The sequence below is a fragment of the Alligator sinensis genome, unplaced genomic scaffold (genome assembly GCF_000455745.1).
Source record: "Alligator sinensis unplaced genomic scaffold, ASM45574v1 scaffold125_1, whole genome shotgun sequence".
NCBI lineage: Eukaryota > Metazoa > Chordata > Crocodylia > Alligatoridae > Alligator > Alligator sinensis.
In genome coordinates, this window is record NW_005841893.1 from 1958042 (window position 1) to 1985241 (window position 27200).

General features: G+C 48.6%; 1 long non-coding RNA gene across 1 annotated transcript; it reads left to right on the top strand.

Annotated features, from left to right (window-relative positions):
• Nucleotides 1-2030: 2030 nt before the first annotated feature.
• Nucleotides 2031-26538, top strand: LOC102380073. Its single transcript, XR_323165.2, has 3 exons — nucleotides 2031-2093; nucleotides 24207-24287; nucleotides 26408-26538. It is a non-coding gene; the product is annotated as an uncharacterized LOC102380073 (long non-coding RNA).
• Nucleotides 26539-27200: the final 662 nt, after the last annotated feature.

Genomic DNA, 27200 nt, shown 5'->3' on the forward strand with positions numbered 1-27200 from the left:
CTGCAAAAGAAGCTGCAGAAAAGGCGGGAAACTCATCCCTGCACCGGGGTTTCCTCTTGCTACAGGAAACACTCCTGTGCAATGATCTGCAACTTGGCGGGGATAATTCTGGTGCCGAAGCACACACACCATCATGCCTTTTGGGTCATGACACCCAAAGGGAGGGTAGACAAGCCAGAAACTTGAAATCTGCTGGGAACTTTATTATTACTAAACTACTTATATGGAAAGTGCCCAGATACTACAGTGAAGCTGCATGGAAACTAAGATGGATTCCTATATCTTGAACAAACAAAACTCAGTTATAAAATTCAGCTCCAGATTCTGACATGAAATTCCCTAGCATTTTATTATGTTTGGATCTAGCACATATTAGATGCTGTCCCAATCACAAAGTTTGGGTTATGATTTGAATCGGGATCAGGGCTTCAAAGATATAAAATCACAGAATCATAGAAAACTAGGTTTGGAAGGGTCTCAAGAGGTCATCTAGTCCACCCCCCCCGCTCAAAGCAGCACCATCCCCAACTATCTTATTCTCACCAAGGCTTTGTCTAGCCATTTCTTAAAAACCTCAAAGCAGGGAGATTCCACAGCCTCTATGGGTAACCTGTTCCAGTGTGTTACTACCCTCCTAGTGAGAAAAATTTTCCTAATATCTAACCTAAACTTCCCTACAACTTGAGACCATTGCTCCTTGTTCTGTCATCTACCATCACTGAGAACAGTTTAGCTCCATCCTCTTTGGAGCCACCTTTCAGGTAGTTGAAGGCTGCTAGTAAATCCCTACTCAGTCTTCTCTTCTCCAGACTAAATAAGCTCACTTCCATCAGTCTTTCCTCAGAAGTCATGTTCCCCAGTCTCCTAACCATTTTAATTGCCCCTTGCTGGACTCTCTCCTAGTTGTCCATGTTCTTTCTGTAGCAGAGGCCCCAAAACTGTATGTAATGATTGGCAGGTACAATTTTTAGGATGGTGTCTAGGAAGTTCTCCAGATAAAATTGTTCCATTTTTACAAGATGATTTGGGGGATGGGCAAAAATTTGTGCTTTTGCGGGGGTTGTCACTAATCTTAAACAATTCAATTGATGAAGGTAGATGTCAGTTAGCAGCTACCAAAACCCAACTCATACAGTGTGGACAGAAGTTACATTTGTCACTTGATCAGCCCCCTGAAAGTGCTCTACATCCATGTTGTGACGCATGTGCATGGCTGCGTAGTGCTTTAAACCTGGCCGATTGTGTGACAAATTAAACCATATCAGATGAGGGATCAGATGAAGATGCTCCACTTTGGAGCACCTTAGATTAAGCTTAGGTAACACAAGTTCCCTGTTGTACAATCAGGGCTGGGCTGATGGAGCCTACCCAGCCCCCAAGGTTGTCTGCTGCAAGGTAGGGGGGAGAGGGGAGGGGGAGTAAGCTGTGGCCTGGGGTTTTCCCAGCCTGAGCTGGGGCGGGGTGGGGAGAGTGGATTGAAGCTCTCCCCCACTCCCACAGCCAAGTTTGATTTCCCTCTCCCCGGCAACCCAACAGGCAAATGTCTGGTGGGGGGTGGGGCTGTGTAATTCATGGTGCTTTATGCAAAGCACCATGAGTTAGAGCAGGGACCTGTCAGCACTCATAAGTTTCCTTTTAAGTTTTTGCGTTAAAACCAGTTGTGACCCTCACTCCACTCAGTTACACTGGAGAGGTCTTTATTGAGGGTTGGGCCTAGGTTTTGTTGTTTTTCCAAAATCTTGGCAAAGTGAAGGGATTGTTCTGACAAATTTATAGCTGTATTATATTTCATTTCAGCTAGATCTTCTGTGGTGAGTATTCAGAACTGACTTTCAATTCCATAGTATGCTAGACCTATGTCACAGAGCACTGAGGTGCCCTGCTCCCATAGAGGGGAAAACTGCTAGGGAAGAAGCCCTAGCAGGGAATAAGGAGCCCAGCTGTGGGTTGCCAGGGCAACCAGAGAAGGTCAGCTGACCCTAAGGGGCAGGGCCCGGCTCTTATAAAGCCCAGGACTAGGGGCAGTCCCCTGCCAGCAGCCAGAGAGGCAGGAGCTCCTGGAGTAATGATGCGAGGAGCAGCGAGAACCGCAGGTACAGCTTGACTTGAGTTGAGCAATGTTGTTGTAGCCAGGCGGCTTATGTTTGAGTTGGAGCCAGGAGGCTCAAGTGTGTGTTGCTGTTTGTTAAACCAACCGGTGGTTTGGGTGAGGCTATCAGGGGTTGGAGGAGGCCTCATAGGGGACTCGCAGCGGAGTGTGAAGACCCCAGCGCCAGCGGGTGCAGCACAAGGGGTGCATAGACCCCAGCCCCAGAAAGGGGGCAACGTTACTGGGAGCCCCTGATAGGGGGCTGCATCATTGGGAAGCCCAAGTTGGGCGTGGAAAGCCCCAGGAGGGGGCAGCATTGTGGATAAGGCCCCAGAGAAGGGGGCACAGAATGAGAGAGGGCCAGAGGGAGCCCTAGCACCAGAGGGAGCGTGCATTAAAGGAAGGAGGGCCCAGGGAGAACAGGAAGGGGCCAAAACAGTGAGAGAAGTGAGACAACAACGATTCCATCGGTGAGGTGTGAACTGCGGTGTAGGGGAGGAAATGGAGCTGCAGATAGCGCCCCTAGCGGCGGGGCAGAATAAGGGAAGCCTCCCACTAATTAATTAATTAATCAAGAACAAGGTGTGGCAGGTGAGTAGGCGGGCGGTTGACCCAGAGACAGGTGTGTGGGCCACATTGAGGGTGGCCCAGAGCAGATACCTGTCACAACCTACAACTAAGAAAATGTTGAAGTCCTGATTCTATAAGGAGCAGAGTGCTTTCTTCAATGTTCTCAGTTACTTTAACTTCCTCTGAAAAATCTGTGCGAGTTAAGGGTATTTAGTACCTCACAGAATCTCTCCCTCCAGATGTATTTTGGGGACTGCCTAGTTAAATGAGCACAACATTGACTGAGTATTAACTAACAATGTCTAAATTTTGTGATAAAAAGGTCACAAAAGCAACTAAATAGGACTTGCACCTAACTTGCACATAGGATGTTATTGATTCATAGATGTTTGGGTTGGAAGGAACCTCAGTAGATCATGGAGTCCAACCCCCTGCCATGGGCAGGAAAGAGCACTGAGGTTACATGACCCCAGCCAAGTGCACGTCTAACCTCCTCTTAAAGACCCCCAAGATAGGGGAAAGCACCACCTCCCTTGGAAGCCCATTCCAGATTTTGGCAACCCATACCGTAAAGAAGTTCTTTTTGATGTTCAACCTAAATCTGCTCTCTGCCAGTTTGAGGCCATTGTTCCTAGTTACTCCAAGGGGTGCCCTGGTAAACAGAGCATCTCCTATTCCTTGCTGCCCTCCTCCCTCCCCCCCCCCCAGATGAATTTGTAGGTGGCCACAAGATCACCTCTCAGCCTTCTCTTGAGGAGGCTGAAGAGATCCAGGTCCCTCAATCTCTCCTCATAGGGCTTTGCCTGCAGGCCCCTAACCATACCAGTAGCCCTCCTCTGAACCCTCTCAAGGTTGTCTACATCCCTTTTGAAGTATGGTGCCCAAAACTGGATGCAGTATACCAACTGTGGCCTGACCAATGCTGCATAGAGGGGAAGTATCATCCCCCTGGACCCGTTCATCATGCACCTGCTAATGCATGCTAAACTGCGGTTAGCTTTACTGATCACTTCATCACATTAGTGACTTGTATTCATCTCGGTGTCATCAATGACCCCAAGATCCCTTTCTGCTGCTGAGAAGGTCCTCCCCAAGCCTGTAAGTGTGTTGGTGATTCCTTCTCCCTAGGTGCAGCACTTTGTACTTGTCTTTGTTGAACTGCATCCTATTCTGTTCTGTCCATTTTCCCAACCTGTCCAGATCCCTCTGGATTCATTCGCTACCCTCTGGTGTGTTAATTTTATCCCATAATCATCTGTGATATCATCTGTGAATTTGGACAAAGTGCTCTCCATGCCCTCATCCATGTCCCTGATGAAGACTTTGAACAGCACAGATCCAAGTACCGAGCCTTGTGGGACTCCACTGCTCATGTATTTCCAGGTTGATACTGACCCGTCCAAGGAACTGGGAACTCGGCTAACTTCTTCCAAAAGATGACTACCACCTGCTTGTCATTTGAGTTCCCAGCAATAACACCCTACAAATGATCTTCAGCTGCAGATATAGAACCTCAGACTGCCCCTGTAGCAAGGTAGTACATGCTACTGCAGCATCTGTTCTTTCTCTCTCCTTTCTCTATCTAGTTACTGTACAGTATGATTTGCCATTCTTTACTGGAACTAAAATGACTACATAAAATGGACATGATGTCTGTCATACTTCTATAGGTCCTTTTATATTCATATGGACTACAATATTACAGTGGGCCTTTCCATAAGTAGGTCATATAAGTCTAATGCAAGCTACACATTCTACTTATAACCCTATCATCTATATTAACTCTATTTTTGATTTGTATAAGGGATGGATTTTTTGATGTATGGGAAATTAAAGATTGACCTATACAAGCAGAATGGATGTTTTATAATCCCTAGCATGGGTCAGATTGAAAAAGTAAAGATATTGGAATGCATGGATGCTCTCTGAGCATTTCAACAGTATCTGGGTTCTTAAAATTTTCATCAGTTGCCATCTTGTTCATGTTCATGGACATTGGACCCGAACCAATATTGGGCCAAGACATTGATTTCAAACAGTAATGAATGAGTCTCTTATATAAATAAAAATAAAACCAAAAACAAGCATAACATTTTTGAAGTTCTCTCTCTTTAGAAAAATCTCTCTTGGATCTGTTTAAAAGAAAATGTTTCTAAGGGACTTCTTTGCTATCCTTATAAACAAATACATTTAAAATCCCCATATAAATTCAGAATATATCACTGAGATTTGTCTTCCATTTGGGTTATTCCCCGGACCTCCACATTTCTTCTAATATGCTGTTACATTTTCTGGATTGCAAATCTGTAGGTTTGTTTCTATACCAACAACTCAAGCAGTCTACTTGCTGTCTAAGCTTCTGTACATTCAGTGTTTAGGCAAGATGGAGAAAAAGAGCCAGACTGTAGGAAAACATGGGTTACAGACTTGCTCACCAGCCAAATGTAAGCTGTAATTTACTGGAAGGGAAGGTCCTCTTTAAATTTACAGAAAGGGGCATATATAGACTTCTAACAAAAACATGTAATGATTGCTTGGCAAAGAGAAATGCTGTTGTGTGACAGATTCCACATTGTCACTGTCTACATTTGACACAGTTTCTTTTGGTCAGATCCGGATACCACATCCTTGTTTAGGGGCTTTCTCCTTTATTTGCTATTGTCTGCCTCATTCCTCTTCCACATGGTTCTGGAGAAAAAACAAACTCTCCATTTTGTTTATGTAAATTCTTTTTCCTGTTAAAATTGATGACCCCACCACAGATTAGTCATTAGCCTCACCCTTCTCTGGCATAGCTTTCAAAGCTGACCCACTAATATAGTCCCTGCAGACAGTGCATGAGGGCAGTGCAACAGGAAACTTCTGCCCCACTAGGGCAAAGCCCCCTTTCCTTCCAGGCCAGTGGCCATCTAGCTAAGGCACACACCTTCTTGCTTGCTCCCTTGCTCTTGGCCCCAGACACTTCCCACAGACCTCCCTCATATGGCTGTCCAGGAGGCTATCATTGACAGAGCAGCAGAGATGGCTCTGGCTACTGGTTCATCTAGAGCAGAGCTTCCTAACCTTTTCCTCAGCATGACCCTGTTTAGACACTGGAAATTTTTTGTGACCCCAAGATGATGCAGACAAAATCAACAAGTCATTAAGATGGCATTACAATGTTTATAGTCTTTATATTTTTCATTTAAAATATTTTATCTTAATTTAAAATCATTTTAACTTCTTTTTAGATTTAAAAAAATCACACGGAATACAAAGTCTAAAGAAGCTTTGGAGGAAAACATCCACGTTAGATTTCTCAGTCATGTAAAATGTATTTCAGACAGATACTGGTAATCAAGATACTGGTTTTACATCAGTTTCCTGTAAGGCACAAGTGCCTTGTTGGAGCTGTAACTGCCATGCCTGGACGAATCACTGCCATGCACCCAACCCCTCCCACTGCAACCCTGGGGAGGGGGCTCTCAGCCAATCAGAAAACACAAGGATGAACCAATCAGAATGCAGCAAGGGGGTGCACATGACTAGCACTGGCTCCTCCCTATTGCCATGGGGACAGGCAGGGCTTCCCCAACAGCACCCCCAGGGCTTAGCTCTGCCTGCCCCCTCCCACCCTTGCTCCTTCTGTCTGTCCCACACCCTGTCCCATCCCTGTAGCAGCTGCCCCAGAGTTCTTTTTCCTCACTTGTGAAGGGCACACAGGGCTGCAGGGACCCAGGTACCATCATGTAGCACAGAGGCACCAAGCATAAGGCCAACCAGCCATGTGACCCTATGGGCTGTCACCCCACCCACCAGCCGCAGAACCAATCAATAACAAGTAGGTTATGTCAGACATCAGCCAATTCCCACTTGCTGTTGGTGCACGTGACTGGCAAGTACTCCCTCCCCTGTCCATCCAATGCACAGGGGCATCGCCTGGAAAGGCTCTGCCCCACCATGTTGGTTTAGCCAATCACAGCCTGGAATGGTCCTGGTCCTGCCTCTAGGGCAGGATCCAGCCTGGAGTGAGTGGGGCCAGCCACGGGCATGCCACCCCCCAGAATATTGTGTAAACATTCTCTTGGATAGATCTGGTATCTGAGAGCTGAGTTTCTGATGATGCAGTAATATTGATTCTAAGTTTAACCAATTCATAATTTAGTAGTGCTGTTTTCTGTAAATCAGAGCCTGAATCGAATCCAGGGGTCAGGGTCTGAATGTTCCCACATGCAAGTCTCTTTATTTCATCTTGTCAAGGATAGATTGGGTTGGGGCATGGCTGTTTTGGCCCACCTTTTCTAGGGCCTTCCTCAAGAGAGGCAAGCAGGCCACACGTGAATGGAGGTTGCAACATTGTGGTATTTTATAGGAGCTACCCCACTATGAGTAGCCCCATCACTTTTGCTACCAGGCCCTCCAGTTAGATGCCGTTGATGGTCGTTTGCTACCCACCATCCAGGCCAGACTAGAACCACTGTGCTATTGGTGCCATCCCTTCCAAGGAGCTGTGTGTGGCTGGAATGTGTCTCATGGTCGGATCATTCATTTGTTGCTGATACTTTTGTCCCAACTTGTACCAGGTCATTGAGTTGTGAAATGACCTTGGAGAATTTTGGGACAAATGCATGCTTCTTCCTCTGTTTTCTTGTCCCGATATAATGCCTAGGGCAGCAGGAGTCTCTTTGGTTCCTGTAAGATGTGGTGCACTTCCTTCAATCCACATACAATTTTTTCTTTACACATTGTGCCATTGGCTCTACTGAAGAGAAAAATATACAAGTTTGAGAAATGTAAGCTTTGCAAATACCACAAGGTGGAGAGTCACTGGCTTAATAACTGCAATCAAGGGGCAAATATAAATGTAGCTATGTGCTATTGTGGCACCCATACCATAGGTTGGCCAACCCTGTTCCAATCCATCTCCATTGCCATATCCCTGTGCCCTTCCCTTTCCATCATTTGAGACCCCTGCTGCTGTTTCTCTATTACCTTGTACCCCTGGCCCTTCCCACCTCTGTCTCATACCTCTGCTCTTCCACATCCATTGGCTCCTTGCCTTGCTCTTCCACATCCATTGGCTCCTTGCCTTGCTCCTCAAAATCCCTCAGCTCAAAACCTTATTCCTTGAAGTCCATATGCTCAAAGCCTTGCCCCTCCACATCCGTGGCCTCCAAGGCTTGCCCCTCCTCATCCACTGACTCATACATGGAGGTTGCAACATTGTGATATTTTATAGGATCAACTATACCATGAGTAATCCCATCACTTTTGCTACCAGTCAGATGCAGTTGATGGTCATTTTCTACCCACCATACAGGCCAGACTAGAACCCCTGTGCTATAGGTGCCACCCCTTCCAGGGAGCTAAGTGGGGCTGGAATGTGCCCCATGGTCAGGAAATCACTCATTTGTTGCTGATACTTTTGTCCGAACTTGTACCAGGTCATAGAGTTGTGAAATGACATTTGAAAATTTGGGGACAAATGCATGGTCCCTTCTCTGTCTGTTGTCTTGTCCCTACGACAGCAGGAGTCTCTTTGGTTCCTGTACAATGTGGTGCTCTTCCTTTAATCTAAATATAATTTTCTACTTTACACTTTGCACCTTTGGCTTTAATGAAGAGAAAAATATACAAGTTGGAGAAATATAGGCCATACAAATACCAGAAGGCAGAGAGTCACTGCAATAGCTGCAAGCAAGGGGCACTTATAAATGTATGCACATGCCACTTGTGGCACTCATGCTGCAGGTTGGCCAGCCCTGTTCTAATCCATCACCGTTGCCATATCCCTGTGCTTCTCCCGCTCCATCACTTCACACCCCTGCTGCTGTTTCTCTATTGCCTTGTCCTGCTGGTCATCCCCACCACTGCCTCATACCCTTGCTCTTCCACGTCCATTGGCTCCTCACCTTGCCCTTCCATGACCATTGGCTCATACATGATCATTTTGATACAAGCAAATAGAAAACTCTAGCCATATCCCACTTTGTACACTGGGTCACTCCATTCATGCACTCATAATTCTGGGGACTAATCAGGAGATGCATTAAGACAGCACACAGGCTTTTCCCTAGGTGACCCTGACTTCCAGGGATTTGTAGGTTAGGAGGTCAGAAGGGGCCTGAGGATGAAAGATAAAGTTTAAGCCAATGCATCTAGCAACAAGGTGCAAGTTTTAATATTGACCATTGGAAGCAGCAATCGAGGGCAGTGATGGATTCTTCATCACTTAGTATCCCTACCAAGACTGATGCTTTTCTGGAAGAACGGTCTTATGCAAGCACCAAGTAACTGAACCCATGGCAAGAGCAATAGGTGGAATAGTAATCCCCATGGGAGGTCAGACTGGATGATATCTCGGCCCCCACAGGCCAGAAACTCGGTAAGTCTGTTTTCCAAGTCCTGTGATTTCTAGGTCCTACTTTGTCAAAGAAAATCCCTTCTAGGTCATGTGCCTGGTCCTTGCTTCTCACTAACTGACTTACTCTCACTCACTCACTTCACTGAGTCCAACCCCAAGTGACAGGGAAGATTCTAAAAGTCCCCAACTCATCCTGCCTTAATCATGCAAAGTCAGAGAAAAACAGGGGACCATCTTTCCTAGAGGAGCTTGCCATGTTACTTTAGCTCTCCAGTCATGCACAGTAGAAATGGGGACTGATAAGGACTGCAGCTGGGGCTTGATGCCTCATGCCTTAGCAACAGTCAGGGCCTGGCACTTTCAGGTCTCAGAGATGGCCCAGATCTGGCACTACAAGCCCCAGCAACAGACTGGGCCTGGCACCTCAGGCCTTTGCAATGGTCTGAGCATGGTGCCTTGGTCCTTAGCAACTTAGCAGCTTCAGGCCTTAGTAAAAGTTGGGGCCTGGATCCCTTGGCCCTTTGCAGTGGTTGGTGCCTCACACCTCAGATCCTAGCAATAGTCTGGGCCTGGCCACTTCTTCCTAAGGAACAGTTTGGGACTGGAGCCTTAGCAATGGTATGGCCTGGTACCTCAGGCTTTGGCAGTGGTCAGGGCCTGAAGTCCTCTCCCTTTAACTATGGTTGGGACCCATCACCTTAGACCTTCACAATGATTTTGTCCTGCCCCCTCAGTTCTTAGTGATGGTCTGGGCTTGGCATCTGAGACCCAGCACCAGTCTGTGCCTGGCACTCTTGGCCCTTTGCAGTGGTTTGGGGCTGGTATTTTGATCCTTGGTACAGCCTGGATCTAGCACCTCAGACCTTAGCATTGGTCTGGGCCTGATGCCTCAGCCATTAATGACAGTCTGAGCCTTGCACCTTGGGCCTTAGTGATGATCTGGGCTTAGTGCCTCAGGTCTCAGCGACTGTCTGGGCCTTGACAATGGTCTCTTAGGCCTTGACAATGGCTTGGGCTTGGTCCCTTAGTCCTCAGTGATAGTTTTGGCTTGGCATCGTGACTGTTAGTGATAGTCAGGGCCTAAAAAGCTCAGTTGGGGACTGGGACCGTCAGACCTTTGCAAGGGATGGGGCCTGGCACCTCAGGCCCTAGCAGCTCTCCAGGCCTGGTGCCTTGGGCCTCAGCAATTTTCTAATCTTGGTGTCTGGGGCCTTAGTGATAGTCTTAACCTGGTGCCTCAGGCCTTAGCCAGAGTCTGGGGCCTGTCTCTCAGGCCTTAATGACTATCTCAGCCTCCCACTTTAGCCCTTAGTGATAGGTTGTGCCTGGCATTCTCAGACCTTAGTGATGGTCTGAACCTGGCACTTCAAGCTACAGCAGCAGTCTGGGCCTGGCAGCTCAGGCCTTTGCAATTTTCTGGGGCCAAAGTTCTTAGCTTTTAGCAACAGTTTGGGCCTGGCACCTCGGACATCAGCAATTGTTAGGGCCCAGGCCCACAAGCCTTAGCAACAGTGGGGGCCTGGAGTACTCAGCCTTTAATACCTATTGAGATCTAGCCCCTTGGGCCTTAGTGATGATCTGGGCCTGGGCACATCAGACCTTTTCTATGGCTTGCACCTGGAGCCATAAGCCCTTAGTAACCATGGGGGGGGCTGGTATTTCAGGCCATAGCAACCTGAAATCTGTGGTGGGGGTTGTGGAGTTAGGGTATAACTGTTAGAGCCATCTCTAGGATGGGACTCAGGGGCTAGGTGTACAGGGCCCCTTGCCCAGCTAGGTTCTTCTAAGGGCCTGGGTGGGGGTAATTCCTGAGGTAATTCCTACCAACTCCCCAAGGGGGCCCCTACATCTGAGGGGCCAGGTAAGAGAACCCGCACATAAGGGGATATGCAATCCTGTTCCAAATGCCCACATTATGGGGCTTAGACTCTGGCTTAGGCCAAACATTCATGCATGAGCAACTACTAAATCCGGCAAACGTCCTGCTAGGAGAATACACATATATGATGTGCATTCATTAGGATACTCAAACCTACTTCATAATACATCTAACCCTGACCATCAGGGGACAGGAAGGCCGCATAAGGGCTGCATTGGCCCATCAGTTAGCCTACCCGGTGGTGTTAGGGTGAGATGGGTGAGCTCCATGGGCAAACTAATTTGGTTGGTGCAATGAACCCAGAGAAGCCAGACAGACAACAACCCCACTGAGCCAGCGCTAGGGAAATATTCCTGTTGTCAGACCTGGAGTTTCAGGGCCTTGACCCAGGTCTTATCTGAAGCAGTGGTGGGTCCAATGGGAGGCCCTCTCCAGCCAGCAGAAATATGGAGGAAAAAGGCTTGGGGTCCAGTGCAATCCAGAACCCCCTTCAGAAGGGGCAGAGAGTCTGGGACCCTCTGAAGCTTTCTGGGAGATGGGGTTGGATCAGGTGAGGGGAAAGCCAGGATTTCATAGATTTCATAGACATTAGGGCTGGAAGGGACTTCGGAAGGTCATCAAGTCCAGCCCCCTGCCCTAAGGGCAGGAAGTCAGCTGGGGTCATAGGATCCCAGCAAGATAAGCATCCAGTTTGCTCTTGAAGGTGTTCAATGTAGGTGCTTGAACCACCTCCGGTGGCAGGCTGTTCCAGACCTTGGGGGCTCGGACAGTAAAGAAATTCTTCCTTATGTCCAGCCTGAAATGGTCTTGTAGTAGTTTATGGCCGTTCGACCTAGTCGTCATCCCTAGGGGTGCTCTGGTGAACAAACGTTCCCCCAGATACTGGTGGCCACCCCTGATAAACTTGTAGGTGGCCATCAGATCACCCCTGAGCCTGTGCTTTTTCAGGCTAAAGAGCCCCAGGGCTCTCAGCCTGTCATCGTAGTGTCTGCTTCCCTGACCTCTGATCATGCGTGCGGCTCTTCTCTGGACTCTCTCAAGCTTCTCCACATCCTTTTTGAATTGTGGAGCCCAAAACTGGACGCAGTACTCCAGCTGCGGCCTCACCAAGGCCGAGTACAAGGGGAGAATGACGTCCCGGGATTTGCTTGAGAAGCATCTATGGATGCAAGCCAGCATTTGGGTCACTTTACTAGCCGCAGCATCGCATTGCAGGCTCATGTTCATCTTGTGGTCAATGATGACCCCCAAGTCTCTTTCTTCCATAGTGCTAGCCAACATAGCACTGCCGAGCCTATAAGGATGCTGCGGGTTTTTCTTCCCAAGGTGGAGAACCTTGCATTTATCGGCATTGAACACCATCAGATTCTCATCCACCCACTTGCTGAGCCTGTCCAGGTCAGCCTGGATCACCCGCCTGTCTTCTGGTGTGGATGCTTTGCCCCAAAGTTTGGTGTCATCGGTGAACTTGGCCAGTCCGCTTCTGACTCCAGTGTCCACATCATTAATGAAGATGTTGAACAGTATGGGTCCAAGGACAGAGCCTTGGGGGACCCCACTGGTCACAGGATACCATTTCATTAAAGATCATTGAGAGAACCTGGTATGTGGCCATTTGTATGGATGATTGTGTTGGGCAAATGTGGTCTTCATAGATGCACGTTTGGCCACTCAGGACTCCCACTTTGAGCTTCAGGGGGATCTCTTGATGAGGGTGACCAGGGACAAAACCACTCACAACTACTAATCCCAAAATGGTACTGCAGGCAGGTTTTTCAAGCTCATGCATGATGTTCCCAGAGAGTATAGGTGAGTTATTTGGGGATAGAGAAGACACAAAAGAGGGTGTTGGCAAGGTTTTTCTGGCCTGGGGTACACTAGGAGATCAAGGAATATTCTGCTTCCTGCCCTAACTGCCAACTGATTGCCTCCTAGCCCATGTCCAAAGCTCCACTGGTGCCTGTTCTGCTGGTGAGGAAGACTTTGAGTGGGTCAGAATCAACTTGGTGAGACACCTAGAACCTACCTCAAGAGAATCCATGTTCATATTGGTCTTTGTGTACTATGCCACCCAATACTCTGAGTCAGTAGTGATTTGCTCTGCATCAGCAGAGATGGTGGCATCCCAACTACTGCAGATATTTCTATAGGTGGGTATTCTAAGAGAGGTCTAAGCTGACAAGGATACATCCTTGATGTCCTAGATTTTACATGAAAGCTGTGTCCTCTGAAAGTATGTTCAATAAGGACTTCTGTGTACCAACCTCAAAGAGGTGGCCTGGCTGAAAAATTTAAGAAGACTCTAAAAGGAATGGTGCAGAAATTGCTCCCATGAAATTGGGAGCAGGTGTTGTCTACCTATTATTCACAATTCAAGAAGTTCTGCAGTCTTCAATGGGCTCTTCACCCTTCAAACTTCTATATGATCTTCAACCCCAGGGTGTGCTGGACCTCCTACAAGAATCTTGGCAGGCCCAAGGCCCGAGGAATCATGATCCAGAACATGGTCCAGTTATGTCCTAAGATTATGAGAAAGTTTAGATCTGGTGATGGTCTTAGCCAAGGAAAATCTCGAGGCTGTCCAAGCTAAAGGCTTTCCAATGGGTGAAGGAGCAACAATATAACAAGAATGCCAGGTTCCAGGTTTACCAACCGGGAGATTGAGTCTTTTATTATTACTCCCTTCCTCTGAGAGCAAGTTGCTGGCCAAATAGCAAAGCCCTTTTGAGGTCTTTCACAGGGTAGGCCAGTTAGTAGGCCTGTGCAAATAGGGAAGTATTCAATTCAGATTTGGCCAATTCGAAGGACAGCGATTTAGATTCAGATCACTGTCCCAAATTAATTCAGCTGAATCAGCTTTGGAATTTTGGCACTGATTCGGACAGATTTGGCAATTCAGATCGGCCGGGAAGAAGCAGGCACAGCTGGGTGGCTTCAGGTTCTCCCGTGGCTTCCCCGGCTGTGCCTGCCCCCCCGCCCTCCCCCCGGGGGGGGGGACCCGCAGGAGAAGCCCCCATGGCTGTCCTGCCTGGCCCTATCCCCTGCCCAGCCCCAACCTAGTCCCAGCACTTTTAATAAAAAAAATTTAAAAGCCCCGCACTCACCAGCGGAAGCAGTGAGAGGCCTCTGGGAGCTTGTGGTAGAGCCCCCCTGCACAGCATGGGGCAGCAGGGAGCAGTGGAGATCATCCTCCCACCTGGAACCCACACAGCAGCTGCCCCATGGTACAGGTGCAGCGTGGCTCATCAGGGTGCTGCACGCTGTCTGGGAACTGGGGCCACTGGGGCTGAGTGGTGCTGGGCTCTGGCTGACAGGTAGAGCCACCCCAGCTCCCAGACAGTGTGTAGTACCATGCAGAGCCGCGCTGCACCCATGCCATGGGGCAGCTGCCATACAGATGCCAGTCAGGGGGGTGATCCCTGCTGCCCCCCACTGCCCCGTGCTGTATGGGAGGGCTCTGCCATGAGCCATCAGAGGCCCCGGTCACCAGAGCCATTGAGTGTGGGGTTTTTTGGGGGGTTTTTTTAAGTGCCAGGAGGCTGGGACTGGGCAGGGGATGGGGCAGGCAGGGCAGTCACGGGGGCTTTTCCATGGTTCCTTCAGCTGTGCCTGCCTCTGCCCCAGCAGGGGGAGCTGCCTGTGGGGACTATGCCCTGCTGCCGCTTGCCCAGCCAGCACAGGGGGGGAGCACAATGTAGGTGCGGCTTGCTCTGGGTGGCAGCAGGGCATAGCCCCTGCTCCCAGCACTGCCACGCCCGCACCAGCACTGGGAGTGGGGGCTCTGCCTTGCCATCAGTTGCCAGCTGGCGCGGGGGGCGCGGGATGCTGACATTGCAGTGATGGGAGCAGGGGCTCTGCCCTGCTGCTGCTTGCCCCCTTCTGCCTGGAGCGAGCTGCACCTGTATCCCGCCCCCAGCTGGGCAAGCAGCAGCAGAGCAGAGCCCTCACTCCCAGTGCTGCCACGCCCGCATCCCTCCCTCTGCCCCCCTCCCCAAGTAACACATCCCCTCTGCCCCAGCTGGGCAGCTTGTCCCAGCCCCAATCCCACTCTCCCCCACACCTCTTCCCTCCCCACTCCCCCAACCCCAACAGACTTACCAGCTGGAGGCAGCTGTATCAGCTGCCTGTTTAGTCTATGGCCGAATCCCCGAATTGGCCAAATCTTTTCCAAATTGATTTGTATGCTTTGAATCAATTCAGAGCTTTTAATTGGTCTCCCGATTCAATTTGGAATTGGGCCAAATCTCCTCCAAATTGTGCAGCCCTACCAGGTAAATTATGAAGCCCATCTATTGGGGAAGTGGCAGGGTTCACATATTTACCATGTTAACTTGTTAAAACCCTGGAAGTTGTGGCAGGCATGGATGTCCTCCACATGTTTGCTAGAAGCTGGCCTGAGGCTTTGGAACTCTTCCCCAGATCTGGTAGCTACCTTCCAACTAAGAGAAACTTTGGCCCCAGCAGACAGAAATAAGAGCCCTACTGGGGGAATTTAAAGAGGTATTCACAGTGAACCTAGGAAAAACTACCTTGGTCAAACATCAGATTGTCCTCAAGCCAGGATGCATAATCCAGTAGTGATATTCAAGGATCCCAGTCCAGTTGAGGGACACAACAAGGCAAGAGATTTAAAAAAATGTTAGATTTTGGGGTCATCAAGGAATCAACAAGTGAATGAAGCAGCTCCATTGTCATGGTGCCAAAGCCTGACCACTCCATAAGGTTCTTTATCTACTTTTGAAAGGTCTGTGCTGTGTTGAAATGCAACGCATACCCTATGCCCAGGATAGATGAAATGGTGGACAGCATAGATAACACTAAATATATATCACCCTGGACCTAACAAAGGAATACTGGCAGACCCCATTAGACCCAGCATCCTGTGAAATCACAGCTTTTACAACACCATGGGGACTTTACTACTTTCAGACTTTACCTTTTGGGCTACACAGAGCGCCAGCCACCTTTCAATGATTAATGGACCAAATACTCTGGGCATATGCAGTTGCTTACCTAGATGATATTGTAGTATTTGCAAACACGTGGGTGGACCACCTCCAGTGCCTGGGGGAGGTGTTTCAGTCTATAATGGGCTCACAGCCAATCCAAGTAAATGTTGCCTAGGGTACACAGAACTGAAATACCTTGGATACATACTGGGCAGTGGTGAAATCAGGCCTCTGGTTGATAAGTTGAGGGCCTTGGCTGAGTCGCCAGTGCTAACAATGAAAAAGCAACTAAAGTCCTTCCTAGGCCTGGTGAGTTACAATCAGTGGTTCATTCTGCAGTTTGCAGATATTATGGCCCCACTAGTGGAACTGTTGTGAAAAGAGGTGCTGCAAAGTGTCCAGTGGTTGCCCAAATGTGAGATGGCATTTGGAAATGTGAAAAGGCTACTAAGGAGTGAACCAGTCCTGCGCAGCCTGAACTTAACAAAAGAATTTATTGTATGTACAGATGCTTTGGAGTGAGGCCTGGGAGCAGTCCTCTCCCAAAAGTTTGAGGATGGGGAACATCCAATCCTATATTTAAGTAGGAAGCTGCTTCCCTGGGAGCAGAAGTATGCTATAATAGAGAGAGAATGTCTGGCAATCATATGGGCAGCAGAGACCCTTCACTTCTACCTCTAGAACTTGTTTTGAGGTGGTCACCGACCACGCCCCATTAACACAGCTCAGTACTATGAGAGAAGCTAACTCTTGGCTGACAAGGTGGTACCTGCCCCTGCAGCCTTTTGACTTCTCAATATGCCATCACCCAGGTTCAACACATGTGAATAGGAACTTCTTCTCCCGAGAAACAGGGTGGCTAAAGACATGGAAGAGTGTTCCATTCTTGGGGGCAGGGGAGAAAGGATGTGTAGTAGCCTGCATGTCTCAAGGGTTGCAGCCCAGCTGGAGACAGTGAGGTGATTGCAGGCCTGCCTAGGAGGACTGGGCCAGCTGATGGGAATAATGGGCTTGTCCAGAGGAAGTTAAAAACTCCCAGGGAAAGATGCTGGGAGAGAGAGAAAAGGCTGTGAGGCTAGAGGTAGCAGCATCTAGCCAAGGTACTCTTACAGGGTCTGGGAAAAAGACCACAGGGTGTGAGTTAACCCTTTATTAGTTTATAGTGTTTGTTTGCATATTGATGGTTTATGTTGTGCCCTGTGGTGCAAATTCACCCAGGGAAATAAGGACTATGTTATACGAATTGACAACCCCCTACAATTCCTATGCAGCAAAGCATGAGGACCTTTTCCAACACAGCAGCACCCTGCAGGGAAGCAGGCAGAGTTTGTGTAGCCTGAGCCTAGGCCAGTCTGCAGGCAGAGTTCCAATCAGGCAGAAGCCCAGGCTCTCAGGGTCTTGTTACACTTTACACTGTGAGTTACACAAATGTTGTCCAGCCTAATGTTATATTGGAGTTTGCAGCAGTCACTTCTAAGGTTAAAAAACCCTTCTCTGATGGTCCCCAACATGCACAGCTGTGACTTGCCACTAAAGGCTCGGTGACCAGTGGTAGGACTAGGAGCTAGGGGAGAAAAAAGGATCAGGCCCCCTCAGAGCTCAAGTAGTGAGCTGATTTCCTGTTTCTGCTGGGCAGAGTGAGCACCACAGTCCTAGAGGCCTGGTGGCCCCAGTATCTCCCACCACCACCCAGACCAGCTTGCCACCTGAGCTCCAGAGAGCTGTCACAGGATGGGGTCCTCATGGATGGCCGTGTTACCCCTAGGCCCCCTGGACCATGCCAATTCGGCCTGCTGGGCACCCTCTTTCCTCGCCTGCCACGTCTTGATATAATTGTACTGAGTAGGGAGGCTGCCTTTAAGTCTACTTGGGTACAGTCCTGATGGACTTCCCTGAACCCCATGGGTCCTGGACCCCTTGTGGGTCCCGTTGCAAAATGGATGTCCCAGGACACCCCAGCCTTATGGGCTATATGCATGGCTCCAACCACCCCTTTACCATGTCCCAAGCCTCACAGATAGCACCGATGTTGTCCTGTCTAGGCCTTGCTGTGATTTGGCCCCCTTGTCCTCTCCCTGGGCTCTCCGCAGCCCCTCGGGCCGTGCCCCCACTGGCACTGGGGTCTCTGCACCCCCAAATGCTGCGCCCTCTCTGGTGCTGGGGTCTTTGCACTTCCAAATGCTGTGCCCTGTCTGGCGCCGGGGTCCCCATGCTGCAGTGGGCCCCTGATGAGTCCTCCTCCTTCCCCAAATTGCCTCAGCCAAACTACCGGTGTTATAAACGACAAACAAAACATAAGCCCCTGGGCTATAACATAATACAAAAGACCAGGGTGTGCTCTGCCCCTTTAAAAGCAACGAACTTCGTCCCTGGCACTAAGTGTCTAATAGGCAAGGGTAGCCGCAGAGCTCATGGAGCCCCATTAGCCCTAGGTGCCTCATATCAGGCAGTTGCAGCATCACTAGGCACTTCCTCCCTGGAGGCTCCTTCCCCTTTGGCTGCTAGCAGGGAACTGCCTTCCTGGCCTCAGCCCTGGAGTTTATATATGAGCCAGGCCCTGCCCCTTCTGGTCAGCTGACCACTGGCAGGTATGGACCAACTATCTCCTTCTGGCTGCCCTGGTAACCAGCAGCTGGGGCTCCCAACTGACTGCTAGGGCTCTCTCTTCCTAGCAGTTTCAGCCCTTAAAGGAGCAGGGCACCTGAGTGCTCTGTGACAAGGGCCCAATCCTTTTTTTTCTCTGGAGCTTGCCCCCCTGCACCACTATTGGCTGGGCTACCAGTCAACCAGGCACTGCCTGGGCTTCAAGGGGCCGATATCATCTTTCTCTGGAGCTTGCCCTCCCTCCCCCCACCTCCCACCACTGCCAGTGGGAGCAGTAGGAGCCTCTGGAGGCTCTTGCCATGATATTAATGTCAGAGAGTCTGTCATGCTAAGACTTCCACAAACACATTGTATATGTTTCCAGTGCTGTCCAAAGATGTGCCTTTGGCTTGGTAGCTTGGGCAATGCTCGTATAGCTGACTAGAGCTCAGCATATGTTGCCTGCCTGTGTATCTAACCATGCAAGGTCCTGGTGGGTTTTGCAATGAACCTGAAGATGAAAAGCTATATGACTAGTTGCACCTGAAGATGAAAAGCTGTATGACTAGTTTCTCACAACCGCATAGTGGGGTTGTGTTCTCCATGAAGCAAAAACAAAATAAAACAAAAAAAATTTCCCCATGATTTCTCTTATGACAAAATTACTACTTTTTAATATATTTTGGTTTCTTTACTGGCCCCGATTTGTCACCCTCCCTGGAATAAATGCCTCTTAAAAGTCAAAAGTCAATATATTTTGGTTAGATATTTAAGAGGGGGTGCTCTGCCGAGTCGAGGTGGGGTGCCTGCTCCTCGCCCTGTAACCTCCGGCTGCTCAAGCTGCGGACACACGTCTAGCGGGCCAAGGCCTTGGACTTTGCTTCATGCGGGTCGACCCCTGAGGCCCCCCATGGGTGTCCCCGCTGGCAGAAATGTAAATATGTAAATAGACCTTGGCTCGCTATGGTTTTTTAGTCTAGAGTGTATGGGCAGGCCGTGAGCCCAGGACCATGTCCGTGAGGCCCAGGTGTTCAGGCCAACCTGTACATACTCTTTACTGGCCCCGATTTGTCACCCTCCCTGGAATAAACACCTCTTAAAAGTAAAAAAAAAAAAAAAAAGTCTGTCTTTCTTTCTTTCTTTCTAGAACAATTGAACGAGTGTATTATGGGTGCAATCTTTGCTGGAAGCTGATCTATCAATGTTTCATTTTTAATAGTATGAAGCTGAAATGTATCATATCATGAGAACAAAATCTTTCTGAAGCATGGAAAATATCACTGGTATAGGATACTAACCCAGGCAGTCATGCTGTCTCCTGTCATGAAACAAATGTGGTTGTGCTGGTCAGTAGTTGGTGAGTTGAACTGGAAAACTAATACAAGGATTTGCAGGAAGTGGTATTGGGGATTCAGTAGGTAGCACTATTCCCTCTGAGTCAGTGCAGAAACAATAGTGTTACTGGGCACTCTGAACTGGGTGAGGTAAAACTGAGGTCATGGCCACTTTTGACACTTTGCAGTAAAAGAGAGGTGTTAGGCCACAGCCCAGCTAAATTCAGTCCATCTGTTGGCATTTGCATTTTGCCTGAAATACCTGAACAATTTTCCTGTATACTGCTCCTTTGTATTATTAAACAGGTACCATGCTGTACCCCAGCAAAGGGCTAGACCACAGGGATTTGGTGTATTCTATGTTATATATGCTCTCTATCTTGCTAAGTTACTTTGGTTTCTGAGTAAAACTTGCAGTAAGTTATTTTAAGTGCCCTGGAACTTCTGTCAAAGCAGATGAAAATTTCAGCAAATGAACAGACATGAGAAACAGTAATGTAGCAGGGGGAGGGGCACCAGTCCGGGGTGCCTACTCTGAAGAAGCACAAGAATGGCAGCTCCTCTGGAGTCCATGGTGCTGCAGCAGCTCCAGCTTCAGCTATAGTAGCAGCTGCCAGGTGTAGGGACTCTGTACTGCTGCTACACCATCAGCAGCATTGACAAGTAGACTGAACATACTGCCCCTTGCCAAAAGTAAATGAAGGAATTTAAGTCTCCAGGGCAGGTAGGACTGACCCCTCTCTTCCTGCCCAGGGTTTTTCACAGAGCACAAAACCTACTGGTTTTGCTTCTGAGAAATATTTATATGTTATATCAGAGGAAAGTAGGGCTGGAAGGGACCTTACAAGGTTATCTAGTCCAGCCTTCTGCTCAAGGCAGGATCTGTGCTGACTAAATCATCCCAGCCAATGTCTGTCTAACCTGCTCTTGAAAACTTCCAGGGATGGAGATTCCAAGATGCCAGTGTTCAAACCTGTATTTTATGTAATTAGGGTTGTAATTACTGCATCTGTTCCAATTCTGTGATATATTACAAGGGGGACTTCTTATTTTTACATATCCTACAGTCCATTCAATGTTTTCCCTAACATTGGGTGCATCTACACAAGACACTACTATGCAATGGAACAATTTACTGCACAGGAAGTGTCAGTCTACACACACAGATACTTACTGCACAGTAAATTGGTCTACTCTGTGGTTAATGTGCTACCTGCAAATGCAGCTAGGAAATTAACTGTAGAGTAGTTAATGCATAGTAAGGCACACGTAGATGGCAAATTTGTGCCTGGTCAGTCAGGCAGCAGGAAGTGGGAGATTGCTCCCTGCCCTCGGGAGCTGCCTGCTGCCAGGGCAGGCTCCAGTGGTGGAACCTGGACCAGGACAATGTCCCCCTGCCCCGGCAGCAGGGAGCTCCCAGCCCCAGCTCTATGATCAGAGTGGGGCCTGGGAGGTTGCTCCCTGCTCCTGGGAGCTGCCTGCTGCCAGGGCAGGCTCCAGTGGCAGAGCCTGGACTGGAACAATGTCCCCTTGCCCCAGCAGTAGGGAGGTCCTGGCCCTAGCTCCTTGATTGGACTGGGGGCTGGGAGATTACTCCCTACCCCCAGGAGCTGCCTGCTACTGGGGCAGGCTCCGATGGTGGAGCCCAGATTGGGACAATGTTCCCTTGCCCCAGCAGAAGGGAGTTCCCAGCCCCAGCTCCATGATCACAGAGCCTGGGCTGGGAGCTCCCTGCTGCTGGGCAGTGGGACATTGTCCCAGTCCAGGTTCCCCCATTGGAGCCTACCCTGGCAGCAGGTAGCTCTCAAGCACAGGGAGCAATCTCCAAGCCCCTGCTCCATCTGCAGAGCATGGGCCAGGAGCTGCCTGCATGGAGAGGGTTCCCTGCCCAGCCTGGAGCTGGCTGGGACCTGCCTTAGACCAGGACAATTCCCTGTCAGTCGTGGGCTGCATGGGGGAGTCTGCATGTGGACACTTCCTTGTGCAGCCCCAGGCTGGCTGGGAACTGTCCCAGTCTGGGGCAGGTCCCAACCCCACAGCTCTTTCCCAGCCACATTCCCCTATTGAGCTATTGAGGCACGGGACTTGGAAAGAACTGTGCAGGAGACCAGCCCCCTGCCCCAATCTGCTGGTGGGGCAGCTAGCAGTGAGCCCCTGGCTGGATGGGGAATCCCCACCCAGCCAGAGGCTCACTGCTAGGTTCCCTACTGGTGGGACAGCTCCTGGCTACCCCTGGCTGAGCATGGAATCTCTGCTTAGCCGAGGGCGCACTGCTAGCTGCCCCACCAGTGGGGCAGGAGGTTGGGACCTGCCCCCCGCCCCCTCCCCATAGCTCTTTCCCAGCTCCCTGCCCCCAGTCATGGAGCTGGATCTGGGAGCTCTCTGGTGCTGGGGCAGGGGGATATGGCCTCAGCTCGTGCTTCACTATTGGAGCCCACCCAGCAGCATGCAACTCCTAGGGCCAGGGAGCAATCTCCTAGCCCCCTCCAGGAGACAGCTGTCTCCTGGCCCTATGCTACCTGCCAGCCCCTAGGCTAGCACCCAGGGGGAGCCTGGAGCTCCCCCAGGCTGCTGCAGGGGGGAAGAATAGGGTGGGAGCAAATCTGTTCCCAAATGCCTGCACATGTAGATGCCTGCCCAGGGTGGGTTTCCTCCACTGTAAATTACTACGGAGTAAACCCACCTAGCAGCATTTGCATGTGTAGACATGCCCATTGAGTCCAAATCTGTTGGACTGAAGACTATGAGATTAATGACCTGGATAAAGTCTGGCATGTGTTTCAGTCTGCAGGCTATTAGTAATGCTTACTGAACTTTGTGCTTCCTCAGATATTACATTGGACTGATTCTGGGTTTGGAAGTGCCAAATCGAGACTCATTGTAGCTTGCTTTGGGTACCCCATTTGACTTGAATGTGCAGTTGCTCATCTTGGTGCACTGTGACAAAGGTAGAAACTCCTAACAGCAGTAGCAGTAATTTCCTATAACATTTGTAAAATACAACCCTGGAAAAAAGAGAGCTGCAATTGTAAGTGTATTTCAGTGGAGTCCAGCTACCATCTGAAACATCACCCTAGGTCTTTAAAAAGAAATATCTGGAGGTGCCATGCTAATAGTGTCATGATCTGTCTCCGTTCCCCCTCACCTCTATTTCCCCCACCAAGGATTGACTTTACCCACCAAACCTTACAGTAGATCTCTAAGATTAAAGTTAATGCCACAGGTCTTATTAATAATTTAGTAACTTGATAATAATTTAGGTGGAGAAGATATGGGATCTATAACAACTTGCACAGAGCTGTGGAAAAGAGGCCATACAATGTCTTCCAGGAGATATCAAGGAGGTGGTAGAGGGAGACCAACATCCGGAAAAAATAAGTGGCAGGCTGCTGGAATGCCCCCTACCTCCTAAGACACTGTAATATAGGATGTGGGAGATCTATGGGTAGGAGGAGGAGACAAATGGTATCAGTCTCAGTCTGAGAGCATATCTGACTTTGGGATGGTGACCATAACTAACAAAGCCATCCCTGCTGTAAGTGGGGATGTTTTTTATACAAGATGACGGAACCTTAGTGCCGACCTGTGTTAACCAAAGCTGCAAAAAAGTTTGTCCAAATTCCTGCCACTTGAAACCACTCTATAGAGCAGCTAGCTATGACCTTTCCCCAGGTTACCACTGTTCCTGGGTCAGAGGGGCTGGACTTTTTATCTTGCTGCCTATGCTGATGACTAATTGCTATTAGTTTCACACACCCATCTCCTCCTACCTACTTCCTTCCCCCCTACACACAAATATGGAAAAAAAAATTAATGCAGAACAAACTGATGTTGTTCTTGGTGTTGGGGGTAATCATTAAATCTAACCCACGTTAGGAAGAGGAAGAAGAATGACTCCATTATGAGGCATGCAATCAGAAGTTTGTGGTAACCTGCCAGTAATCAGTGGGCTTGAATAGTTGTTAGTCACTTGGGTAATCCAGGTATCCAATCTGTGCTCTGCTGCTCTACTTCTTTGAGAGAATATTCAGGTTTGGGTTTAAGGATGAGGGTCCCTCTGCAGGTGAACCTGACATAAGGCAGGAAACTCATGCTAGGAAATGCATATGGGCACTTCAGTGGAAGAGCAGCTCTTGCAAAGCGTCCACAGGGCACCAGATCCAGTGAAGAGCTGTTGCCCTCACCTTAGCCACAGGCTGTGATGGTTTTTAGACTTTAGTCTTACTGGAAACAGCAAAACCACCATGAAATCAGATTCAAAATGCAGACAAAAGCAAGCTTTCTGCAAAGTAACACAGCAATCATTTAGTCATCTTGGGCCTACCCCATCCCTATCCAGGTCTCAATGGATAATTTCTTAATTTTTTCCACTGACTGAAATTTCCCTCTGACTAATTTTCTGTGATTCTCAATGCCTTGTAAAAATATTTCCTAACTGTCTTCCCCTCCCCACCTCTAGATCAGTCGCTAATAAAGAACCAGCTCATTCGCTGTCTCTTGAAGAGAGGCTGGTGCTCTCTGATAGGAGTCAAAAGCTCAGGTAATGGGTCAAGTTTCAAGACAGAGGCTGAAACAAGAGAGAAATTTGGTTCCTATTTCAGCATTTAGTAGTTGGGGTGGCTGATTTCTGAAACATTTTGCATGTTGGGCTACATGGAAATGTCAAGCTTTCTACAAGTGTTACACTAGGAGGGGATAACTTGGATATTTAAGCATAAGCTGTAACTAGGAACCATCAATGCTCATGCCAGCAAGGCCACCCTATCTATTTGTCTTGAAGTCAGACATCTTGAGATTCACATAGGGTGTGTCTATACATGCAAATATTCTGGGGTGAGTTTACTCTAGATTAATTTACTCTGTAAACCCGTATCTACACATGCGGGGAAATGGCAGCAGATTTGCTTCTCATGGCAGCAGTCTGCTCCCCCCCCGGCCCTGCACCAGCCCCCTGAAGCAGCCAAGGGGAGCTCTAGGCCCAGGGACTGGCAGGGAGCATGGGGCCAGGAGACAGCTGTCTCTTAGTGGGAGCTAGGAGATCCCTGCTGCCAGGGCAGTAGGACATTTTCCAGGCTCCAGTGGCGGATCCCGTCTGGCAACAGGCAGTTCCCAGGGGCAAGGAACAATCTCCCGCCCCCTGCTGCCCGGCTGACTGGGAGCACATTTGCTCCTGATTGGCTGTCTATGCATGCCATACTGTGCAGTAATTACTCCTGAGTAAATATGCTACTTGTTTTTACAGGTAGCAAATTTACTTGGGATTAGAGCAAATTACTGTGCAATAATTGTCTGTACATGTAGACAGTGGTGCTTACTGCACAGTATTTTGCTCTAATGTCAAGTAAAATGTCTTGTGTAGATGTGCCCATAGGTCTTAAAAAAACAAGAGTCTGTCTGCTTTTTCTATTAACTTTAATGTTCCCATGATTATTTTTTGAGAGAGGATACTGAGCTCCATCTCCTTGGCCAAAGGTGTTCAGGTTAGACAGTAGAGACAGGTTAGAACTAAGTGAAGAGAATATCATAATCCATCACACAAGTGACATCTACTCCAGGCTCGATATTTGTATCTGTCTCCATTTAGAAGCTTACAACAACTGCTTTGAGAGGCTGGGAGAAAGACACTATTTTCTTGTCCTTTTCCCCCTTACCCCTCACACATACATTTTAACCCTCCTGCAATTTAGGAAATACTAGTGTGAATCCTGAGAGAACATCTACTGACCATTTTAGCCTTGAGAGTGTGATTGAGCAGCTCACTCCTCAGTGAAGGTGAAAGACATGAATTCTTCAGCATAGCTAGACTTTTTGTGCAGCCTGAAGCAGAGTTTTCATTCAACAGAAAGTCAGATTACTTCAACCAAAACAAGCTAAGAACTGGTTGGATTGTGATTCTGAGATGAAGGAACCCATGTTATTACAGGCAGTCTGAAATGTCATGTGAAGTATGCCAAGATTAAAAACTATGGGAAAGGTGCCTGCCAACTGTAGAACTTTGATCAGAGCTGCAGGATACCCCACAATATGCTATAATCTGTCCCCAGCCCCCTGAGGTATGATGATTGCAATCTTAAATGTTCCTAATTATGATTGTATCAGGAGAAAAAGGTCAAGCATTTCTGAATATGCCAAATTGCTGCTAGAAAATACCATATGTGGGTATGGGGGGGAGGGTGGAGCTTAATGTAACTGCATGGCTTCACAGGTGTCTGCTTTTGAACACATATTAAGGAGGAAAGGATAAAAAATAGGTTATAGTGGCTGAACTTATGATTCATCCAGACATTCTAGAAGATTCCTGGAATGAAGGTGGGGAAGCCTTATTTTCGTATTCAAACTGCTGAGGGCTTGACAGAAATGGCAGGCTGTAGAGGGAATAGGAGTGGAAGCAGGAGCTGACAAAGATGGGAACAAAGAGGAGGTTGTGGGGGCCAGGAAGGCAGAAGAAGAAAGTGTAGACATGACTGGACAAGAACCCAGTAAGGCTGCTGTTGGAGGACATGATGGGGATGCTGGATCTCCTGGTTTCATAGAAGTCTATGGAAATGTTGGATCCTCCTAGTTTCAGAGCAGCAGTGATGCTGTAGATACATGGATCGCTTGGTTTTGGGGAAGAGGGAGTGGCTCTGGCTTTCTCAGGTTGTCCTCTTTTATGTGCAGTCACCACCCATCTCCTCTTTGCAACTGCTTCAAAGTCAAGATGGATGAAACCTTCTGCGACAGCCCCAGTGATGACCACCCCTGATGCAAAGAACCCACCACCTTTTGAAAAATGCTTTATTATATATTTAGTGCCTTATATTCAATAAAGAATTGAAAAATTGTTACCAGTTTTCACTATCGCTTTGTGTTTCACCTCAGTTTCTGTTTATGGATGGTGTTTTGAGAGGCTGGCTTTTACCCTTTATCCAGCACTGAGAGGTTGGATCTGCTATGGAGCACAGAGCTGCTCCATAGCCGTCTCACACTCCGCTTTAGCAAACTCAGAACCCTGCCTTTGCTTTACATTGTGTTCTCTTAGAGGATGCCACATGTTGTCATGCCAGAAGCAGAGCCTGATCTCTAAAGTGAATTAGAATAGAAATTGGCCAAATGTCCCTTGGGGATAGCAAATGACTAAAGCTCACTCTGAGATCACCACAGAGGCCTCTGTGAGGCAGCTGGTTAAATAGTTTTACTTCACTGGGATGATGTCTAGGGCAGAGTTTGATGAAGATCATTACTTAGCACTTCTGTCTTGCTCAGCTGTTGTGAAGACACACGTGTCTATGAGGTCACCAGCTCAGCACCTCAAATTAGTTGAACTGTTGTCAAAATACAGGCCCTTATGAGGTAACTGCCTGAGCTGGTATCTCAACAGAAGTCTCTATGAGGTCACTTGCTCCAGTTTGATACACTGACCTACGCAGCTCTTTCTAACACGAAAAAAGAAACCAAAGCAAAACCAGGGTTT